Raw genomic sequence first — 8957 nt, 5'->3', positions numbered from 1 at the left:
CTCTCTGGTCTACTCACCATTAAGCCAATTCATCAACTCTTCAGAAATGGCCATGAGACAGATCCAGTCTATCAGTCACTCTCCTTCGGATGTGGCTACTATTCTGAGGATCAAGGATTTCTGCCATATTAAACATGGATGTGAGCGCTACAACCATCTAAACAGTGGCTTTAGAGAGCTGCTCAAAACAAACAGCTCTTTATTGAAAATGTGCGTTTGAAAAGCCATGGTAATAATTCTGGCATTAGGATGTTAAAACACTGATGTAGCAATAATGTAAGATTTTGTCTGCGACTTGAAGCCAGTTGTTTGATATGTCACTTTTCTAACAACCTCCCGAGAGAGGACCCCGAATTTGCATTTCTGGTCCCTGCTCTTGTAATGGAAAAAGGTACAGCTGAGCATATTTCACTGGACCTGTCAAACCCACTCACGCCCCTCTGCAAAGCACTGAAGAACTTCATTCCATCGTCGGCCGTTCTCACGGCCGCGCTATGAAATTGACAATGACAAAATTAGCAAACCTAGACTGTTTGGACACATTCCCAGTATAGTGGGATTTGATTTTTTATTTTTTTTTAAATACAATCAAGTTCTGGAACATCAAAAATGAAGTCTCCTTGAAAGTTGTTCAGTCTCTTTGGTGCAATATCTAGAGCGGCTGTAGATTTATGTAATCACAAGCTTGTTAGGGAGATTTCTCAAGCCTATTGACAGTGACGTGCACTCGGGTTTGGCAGCGGTGACATCTGGGAAGCACAATTCTGCTGCACCACCACACAAAAGCAATTAGAGATCTATAATCCTGGACAGGTCCGGACTTTGTTCTACGGTGGAGGGATATGTGTGGTTTGGTGTCTTTATTAACATGACATGCATGTCCCTTACACAGTCTTCAAATGACAGTCAAAGGGTCATCATGAAAAGGGGGGCAGCAATCAGCTAAATCATGCACTGCGGACAAGAATGTGTTGACAAGTCGGGACACCAGAATACATTTTCCAAGTGAACTACTTGGAATTAAAAAAAAAAAAGTGTCCGATAATATAGCAAACATCACACAGGAGTTCTTTAACAAACCAAAAGTAACTGAAATTACACCAGTTGTCAGACAATGTTACGGCTAATGTAAGCCAGCAGAGCAGGGTGGTTAATTAGAAATGTCTCTCTCTTTCTCTCTCTCTCTTTCAATTAGTTCAGTCTATTAATTACTATAATCACCCATTATCATGTTGGCCTTCATTTTAACATGTTTCCTGATGTAACGAGCCTGTAGCAAAGCTGTTTCTATGGGATATTCTCTGTTTAAGTGCTAATTATTTTGTAATTAAAAGGATAAGCCTGGCATTGAGTCTATATTTCTTAATGTCAACATATCCCATAAAAAAAGAGCTAAGTCATCAATGTGTAAGTCCATCTTGCACCTCCCTACCCCTCCTATAGCACTCAAGCACAAATAGAATATCGCCAGTCTTTTTGATTTAAGACAAACCATCTTCCATCAACCTTTTTCTTTACATTTATCCTTTACATAAATGTTTAACAAAATAAGACACAGGGACACACCATCACATGAAGCAATTGTATTGCAAAAATCTGCTACAGCATATAATTTACAATGCAAACCATGTTCACAGCATTGGGTTTTGCAGAAGCCTTATATGTTGGCCCTCTGTGAGCTGTGAGGAAATAAGGATGGAGTCTGAGGAGATGGAGGTGGAGTGTGGTAAACAAGACAGCCCTGCTCCCCAGCTGTGAAGGTGACACAGGGACGCTACACGCAGAACAAGCCCTTTTGATTAATCACAGGATATTTACTAGCTCAGATCTAATCAGGGACTGCAGGATCACAGGCTACATCATACACGGCCCAGGAATTTACACAGCAAAGTTAACCTGTCACCTGCCACTGTCCTCTTCCTTACACCTATAAACAGTGTGTGTATAGGTGGGCCAGCAGATACACACCACAGGCATGCGCCCAGAAACAGCTCCAGAAGTGATTGTTTTATTTCCACTGAAACAATATAACCCACGGTCAGATACTCAACACATGTCGTTTGATATAAAACCTTATGGCAGAGGGGAGAAAGAGCCATTTATCTCAAGGTGGTCGTGGTAATGGGATACAAGAACATGAGCTGTTTTCTCACATAGGAAACTACAGCATTGTGTGCAGTAGCCCGTCCTGCCAGCATGTAGCAGTGGGATGGTTATTTCATGAGAAGGACATACAAGCCAAGGACTAAACCAAGATTACAAGCAAGAAGGGTCTAAGCAATTGTTATCTCTGATGACTTATAATATGACTTTATAAAAGAACTACACTGAAGAAATTTTATTATTAATTTATTATTTCCAAGAGTAAAACCGGGTTTTTATACTTAGCAATTTTTCAAAACAAATGTTTTCACAAGCACATACATTCTTTTTTCATTGCAATAATTCACTGGAGGAGTTGGTGAGATCAAAAATTAAACAAAAAAAAGAGTGAATGTTGAACATACTTTCATAAGGTGGACATAAAGAGGACTCTACTAATCAATCAAATTGCCACCATAAGCATCCAGTAATTAAGCTTGGATAAATTGGAAGATTTAAAATCAACTGCATGCAGAGGCATGAAAATGCATAAATTAGTCAAACTTTAATTATGTAGAAAATAAAGCGAAATTCATTAAAACCCAACTGTGCCTTTAGTAATGGCTGACTGGTAGGGTTCCTGCTATTCAATTAGTTCTAGCCAACATTTACCATTTATTATACTTTACATATTCATTTGTAAAAACGTTTATCTGAAAGTGCATGAAATGGATAAAGACATAACCTTTAGTGTGACCTGTGTGCTGTCTTTTGTTGTTAGTACTTCTACAGGAAGAGACAAAGGCAGCAGTCAAAGTGTTTATGAAGGGGTCGGGATAAAGTGCGGCTATTGTGTCACCTGGAAAATGTCACTCCACAGGGGGGGGGGGGGGGGGGGGGGGGGGGGGGGGGGGGGGGGGGGGGGGGGGGGGGGGGGGGTTGTCTCAGTTCAAACAAGTTAAAGAACACCTTGACAGCCACTGACACATTTCAGGAAATTCACAGTGTTAAAATGAGGCCCATAAGAGAATGTAGTGCATCTCTAGGTTTCCCTAATTGTTTTAAATTGCTATTGTTCCTTCCTTTCATATAAATGTGATAAGGCCCTCAGTGACAATTTGAGATAAAACACTTGTTTGTGTTGAATCACAAGTGATCTGGGGTGTTTAAGCAATTGATCACTTAGCACTATTGAGACAGATCTCCACCACATGAGCCCTTAACAAATAGTTAGTCTATTAGATGAGAGCGGTTTTGTCAGAGTCCTCGTCTCCCAGATATTTCCTCAGAGTGACGAGTCACATTAGACGCCAGGAGGAAGAGTAATTTCTATGTCACATCCCTTTAGCCCGACCTCGCTGACAATTGCCAAGAAGAGCGCGTTCTCACTGAAAATTAATAACATTTGCCTTTTTAATGGCATCCCTCAACTCTCTGCCAAGAATTCACAATCATCTTTCTGCTATTGTGTTGCTCCAGCAGCTTGGCATCTGTGGTGGTGACAAAGTGATTTCAAGGAGTGTATCAATACTTACATCACCCCTCTGGCGCTCACTCTTCAGTGTTGACACTGCAGCACTCGGAGCCAGGCCTAACTGGCAGAAGGCCATCCACTTTAGAGATAAACAGACAGATATGCAGAGGTGAATTTAGGGCTCAAATTCATCATGTTTTTTAAGATAATAAATTGTTAAAATGAAGTGCATTCACCAGTTGTCAGTAGGCAATAAGCTACATCAGTCCCCAGCAAGAGAATTTTGTCTGTTTTTGACACTAATACAGCCTGTTAAAAATAATGAAAATGAATGTATCCTTATATATTTGGAGTTTCTTCCGCTGTACTTTACCAAACTATCACTTGTGTACAGTTACACCTCCACTAATGATATACAGTATATCAATATTATGATGCATATACCGTCATAGATTTTATTTATATCCCACACTCCTAGTTCAAACTACAGCAAAGAGGCAAAAATTAAATGATCTTTGCAATTGCTTTGTGCAAAACAAAATTTGAATGCACAAAGTTTGAAGATTACATGGGATAAGTAAAATACAGATCCATCCAGATTTTATAACAATTGGACTCTTGGTAAAAAAAAAAGAAAAAAAAAAGAAGAAGAAAAAGCAGCTTTTTTGATGAGAAAACCTGCCTTAGTGAAGCCTCATTCTCTTAGTTAAGACAGAAATGGTTTCTGCTGCCATCAAATATTCAGACAGATTCCTTGCGAGTGAGAAGCAGTGTAAAATTACTGGAAAACAAAACACTTGTGGTAAAACAATGTTCTGAGGACATTCTGTCAGATTCCTCTCTTTTTTACAGATTTGATCACTGAGCTGCTGTGGCGTAAATGCTTTAAAACACTTTGACATAACATGCTGCGTCCAGAGACACACTGCTCCTGAATAATGAATCTACAGTATGTTCCGAACAGCTGTCTGCTTACTAGAAGTTTTTTATGGGTTTTGGTCACATCTCTCAAGTCCTTTTTGAGAAACCAGCATGCCTTAAGATAATTCACCTGGTTCTCGACACAGCAACATATGACCAAGCAGTGGTGATTTAACTTACAAAAAAAGCACTGAGATTGGCAAGGAAGCAGAGACAAAACCACCAGCATCCTCTATTCTTGCTGCCCCCGCTCTTCATATTTAATTCAGGCGCTGTGTATTTCTTTTAGATTGCAACATCTGTTTGCTCCCAGTGCCAGCTCCCTCTGTCAGCCACCCTCGGTTTAATAATTCCTGCCCTGACCCTTAAGAGCCCCTGACATTGCATCACCGGCTGTTGCTCAAACTTCACTGAGACCAGACACAAAGGAACAGGTGACTCCTCCCAAATCACCTGGTTTACTTGTAGTTGTTGGGGACTATTTACATATATACAGCTGTGGATTAATACACATTTGGTGCCATAGTGAGTATTTTGGGCACCAGGATGCTGTATGTGAGAGTCAGTCTAAATAAACTACAGTATGCTCATCGTAATGAAGTAACATGTCACTATGTCTAACAGTGTGAATTATTTTTTCATATCTGGTCAAAGTAGAGCTATAATAATGGAAATATTAATGACGTTACCCTATCATTGTACAATACTCTTTACCAGACAGGGAAGTTTGATGATGTTTGAGATTATTGTTATTTGTACTATAAGAGAAAAGCATGGCTCTAACTTCTAGACCAGATGTAGAGGTATAGTACTGACTGTGGCAGGTTAACATCAGATTTACAGCTTGGCAACACTTATGACTGATCAAAGCATTTTGTCCGGTTTTCTCAGCATGATCCTCGTTGTCAGAGACATTAAAAGTGGCGGGTTCTATAAACAGATGCTACCCACTGACCATGGTGGAGGGTCCAGATGTTTGGATGACCTTAAAACCTTGGGACCAGCTGATGTGGCAGTGATGGAAATGGGTACTGGCAGAAGAAACTGATCTAGTGGCATCAAAGGTTCACATTTTTCCCGCTTTTTCTGTATCGGTCTTAACCCCCCAAACTGGGCAATCCTGGAAGGCAGGGAAAGATGGAGGACAAAGAGAAATATGTAAACACAGAAGAGAAAGCGAGACAGAAAGAGGGAGGACTGGTCAGTGGTGCTGACGGTTGTCACAGATGTTGAGTTCAGCACAAAACTCTGCCAGAAGCCATCATGTCAAAGATAAGTTAGCTGAATGAACAAGAACAACTCCAGGCCCTGCCACTTTAAATCTCGCTCAAAACTCAACAGCTGTTTCTTGAACGAATGCAGATGCAAAATAATGATAATAATGCCTACTTACAGCTCCTGCTTAGAAGTAAACACTCCTTTTGACCACACCCTGTACACATGGTGTCTCATTAGCTCTGCATTGCAGTAGCTCTTTAAGATTTACTTTTAGTGGCAGCACGGGTTTTTGGCAGGCACTGTCATAGCAAAAAAAAACTATTTGAGAAACGTTTTTGTACTCTAACAGCATTGTTATGGAGATAAATATGCAATAATTTGGCTTTTAAATCTTAACATTAATTATTTCCTTTTCAAAGCTATAACAAAAGCAACTAGTAAAGTCACTTTGTTTTCAGGAACAAGCAAAGCATCATTGTGATATGCATCTACAGTTGCTTCAATTTCATTTCTACTCAAATCAACGCCTGCGCTCGTCTATTCTGGCATCTGAAATTCTTAACATTTTGACTGGGTGCATCTTGGCTCCAAGCATCTTCACTCGGCTCAGAGAATGTCTCTGTGCCAAGGCCACAGCCTGTGGCGGTTTTCCTAGTGACAGATGAGTATGTCAACATGTTTGTGTGTGTGCGTGTGTGTGGTGAAACAATAGGCCTAGTAAGCTGTGAACTGTGCTATTATGGACAGAACTGTCAGGTTATCCAGTAACCAATCCACAGACAAATTGATCAGACATGGCAGCATGCATGTAGGCACACAGGAAATAGAATTAGTGTAGTGACTTCGGAAACATTGCTTTGACTTTGGTCCACAGTACTTGGCCTCACATGGACTGATCACGCCAACTTGTTACTTGCTGAAAAACAGTTATTTAAACATTGCGACAATTCGTAGGCCCCAGGACACATTCAGGAGCAGATATCCAAACAAGACTTTTTAACAGCATCAACACACAAAACATTAAATGGTGAGCTGCACCATAAGAAAACTGCGACTGTGGGATCTAAATCGGTCTTTCCTATCTCCAGGCCTGTTGGCAAAGGGCAGCTCAGCTGTAGCAGGCAGATTGTGTGAACAGCGGACTACGAACATCTCTCCACAGGCCATACCAAGGTGTCTAATCCGGAAACAGTGTGAACATACACCCTGTGGGCTCCCAGAGTGCACTGCATCGCCTATATTCCAGTACACACTGCAACAAATCTTCCATCTTAACAAACCAGTCCATCTATTGTTGAGTCGTTAAACCTTAAATTCCTAAAAAGCCTACACAATATGCTAGTAGGATAAGATTTTATTTGTTTCTTATAGAATCAGTTTTAAGACTTTGTGAAGGTTGAATCGAAGACCAAATTACTTTTTAACGTGAGTTATATTGCCCCCAACAAAAGATATTTTTTTTGCATAGCAAAAACCTCAAGAGTGATTTCACTTTGTTCTTTGATAAAACTCTTAAGAGTTGTTGAGAATTGGCTGTTAATATAAATGCAAATATTCACAAAAAACCATTGTCAATGAATCTGCAAAATCCAACACCAGCGATTACTTAAATTTGTTTACGTCTTTTTTCTTTCAAAGTATTTCTATACATCTAGTACAGAGGTGTATGTTTTTGTGGAGATTTATAAAGAAATTAAAAAAAAATCTGTGATAAATGTATACGTTTTTATTTACACATTTCGGGCACTTTACCTGAAGAAATATTGCCAGCTCGCCTAGCAGTGCGTCTGCTGTCCAGCACCTGTCATATCGGCTGATTGTCACCCACGTCACAGGGTGGTGCGAAATGACAGCTCCCAATGTCTGCAAAGAGGAAGCCTCAGGAGGAAAAAAAAAGAAAAAAAAGAAAAAGGACAGATCGAAATTTCATACTACAGAGTATATCAAAGTGACTCCTGTCAACATTGCATCAAAGCAGAGAAGCAGGAACTGTTCATTTTTACAGCTGAGAGTTGGACTGTGGATTGGGGGTTTTCTGGGGAAACAGGCCGGTAAGGTGAGCAGCGTAAATTATGTTGGATGACTTACAGTAAAAATGATGACAATGAAAAGCACCTTGTCAACCATCACCTATTTGGATTTATGATAGCGGAGTAAAAAGAAAAGATAAAAAAAGGAGTTGAAGGAAGGTGACGGAGAGGGAGACTTTTGAGATAAAGAGTCAGTCATTTTCAGAGATTCCGTTTCCTTATTTCAATGTCCATGTGAACCTAATGTCCCACCAAGTCTTGAAGTTTTGAAGAAATCAAATTCATCATTTGCCATTTTTACTGGACGCAGCCAACACTGGTAAAAAGTGGGAAACTCTCTCATTCAATTTGAATGTCATGACAAAAAATCTCAAGGGTAAACACTGTCGCAAATGTGTGCACTGCAAATTAAACAAGAAAGAAAAGAAATTTAACAAAATAAAAAAATGAATGACACCCAGTTTTTGGTAAAGAAAACAAGTACGGCAAGCAAAAACATGATCAGAGCATAACACAAAATAACACAGGCAGTTTCCATGGTGGAAGCCTTTTTACCTAAGAAGTCTGGATAAAAAAGTGTGCGTCTTTGTTTGTACAAGCCTAATGCTACAAGATCCAGAGATGTGACTAGTACAGCAGTGATACATATTAGAGGCTTGAGGCTAAAAGAATCCAAGGCAACCAAAAATCTGTTTTTGTCCCAGGGCCAAACCCTGCACCGTGGGCCACTTCTGATTTCAGCACTAGCCGGTGTAACGCAACCAGCCATGCATTAGCATTGGCCCTCCAGTTAGAGCAGGCTCTTAGGATCCTGTCACCCGAACTTATCATACAATCGCACACATACACACGGCCAGACACACACTCATGCAAACATGAAAAAAGCAGCTTGTTTGCTGCAGCAAGTACACACAGACCTTTATTGGACACACAGATCTCTTTCTATCTGTTTCCTTTTCTCTCCGAATAACACAAATACACTAATGCTACTCATTCACACAAAACCATAATTCAACACACCATTAAAACCTCTCCAAAATCTCCACTGGTCAAATACACAGTGGCTTTTAACACTGGCAGCAGGAACATCCCTCTGCACAACATAAAAGACTGAATCTCCCTGTTAAAGCAGCCGGCCCGTCCCCCTCACCACGTATGGCGGTTTTCCACTGCGTGGTATCTACTCGACTCGCCTCGGGTCTACTCGCTTTTTTTGGTTTTCCATTACGAAA

Source organism: Etheostoma cragini, chromosome 22 (assembly GCF_013103735.1).
Source record: "Etheostoma cragini isolate CJK2018 chromosome 22, CSU_Ecrag_1.0, whole genome shotgun sequence".
NCBI lineage: Eukaryota > Metazoa > Chordata > Actinopteri > Perciformes > Percidae > Etheostoma > Etheostoma cragini.
This window is presented reverse-complemented; position numbering follows the sequence as displayed.